Below are 1,401 nucleotides of genomic sequence, written 5' to 3'. Positions count from 1 at the left end.
TTACTTACTTACTTACTTACTTACTTACGTACTTACTTACTTACTTACTTACTTACTTACTTACGTACTTACTTACTTACTTACTTACTTACTTACTTACGTACTTACTTACTTACTTAAAAGCAGAGCGGGGAAACTGACGGATATACTCAAAATCAAAAGAATAATCCCCTCCTCCTCCCCCCACCCCTTTGCTCTGGAGAATCGAACTGACACCTTTTGCCGTGAAGGCAAAGAGCCCAACCATACTCCAAAAAAAAAGCCAGAGATGAAATTTTTCAGCTCACAAAGTTGATCAATTCCTCTTGATTAAATTCTAGTTTACACAGTTGAATCTGCTCCAACGAGGAACTGTCCAAGTTGGCGGTTGCACTGGATGGCAGGTGCTCAGGTGTGGCTTGCTCCTACTTTCCTATCAAATATCTTTCGTCCCTTTCTCTCCTCCTCCTTTTCTGTGTTGTTCAGTAGAACCACTTCTAATCTTCGGCACGTATAATATGACCCATTTGTGTTGCAAGCGCTGTCAGGCTGTGGCTAAAACTAGGAACTAAACCTATCCAAGACAACCGCCAGTGCAAACGACCATCCTCCCTTGCTTTTTATTGATTATGATGACATTATCCAACAGGACCAGGAGTCTGTCTGATATCACAACTTTTCTCCTCTACAATGTGTAGCCGTCTTTGACAGTCTCAATCTATAATGACACTGTTTCGAAGGATCACCAGTGTAAGATGAGTGTAAAGTAAAGTTGTTCCCGCATCCGATCCAGACATTGGGGGTTGCCTTGTTAGAGAGACAACTTCCTTGGCCTTCGGCATATAGTGGTAGGATGGCCAGTTCCTTTCTGCTTTCCAGCTTTCCACGACTCTTTTACTTACCCAACTCGAAGTCAGGTACCCATTACTGCTGGATCGGCAGGAGATGGCGAAAAAAATCCGTGTCCGAACCGAGGCTCGAACCCAGACTTCCCACTTCGAAAACGAGCGCACTAATTTTCTCCTGGAGAACAGATGGTCCTCCTAGACAAATTTGGCTGTATTTGCATAGATACTTTTTTTTCGCAATTACTTTGTTCTTACAGCTCTCCCATGAGCCAGCAATTCTCTCCTCTCGCCTCGTCTGCTGATTCGATTGGCTGAGGGCGTCGTCAGGGGCGATTATGAGAAACAAGGGGAGAGCATAAAGCAACAAGGGGAGCCACTGCAGGACTGGGAAATCGTAGACGTCTGTTGAATGAGGGCTGAGAGGCGGGTGTTATTGTAGATCAGAGAGGGAGGGAGAGGGAGAGACACAGAGAGAGAGAGAGAGAGAGAGAGAGAGAGAGAGAGAGAGAGAGAGAGAAAGAGAGAGAGAGAGAGAGAAAAGGGGAGAAGATGTGTGGGAAGTGGTAGAAAGTAG

The sequence above is a fragment of the Aplysia californica genome, unplaced genomic scaffold, assembly GCF_000002075.1.
Source record: "Aplysia californica isolate F4 #8 unplaced genomic scaffold, AplCal3.0 scaffold00143, whole genome shotgun sequence".
In the NCBI taxonomy this organism is placed as follows: Eukaryota; Metazoa; Mollusca; class Gastropoda; order Aplysiida; family Aplysiidae; genus Aplysia; species Aplysia californica.
Note: the sequence above shows the minus strand (reverse complement) of the source record.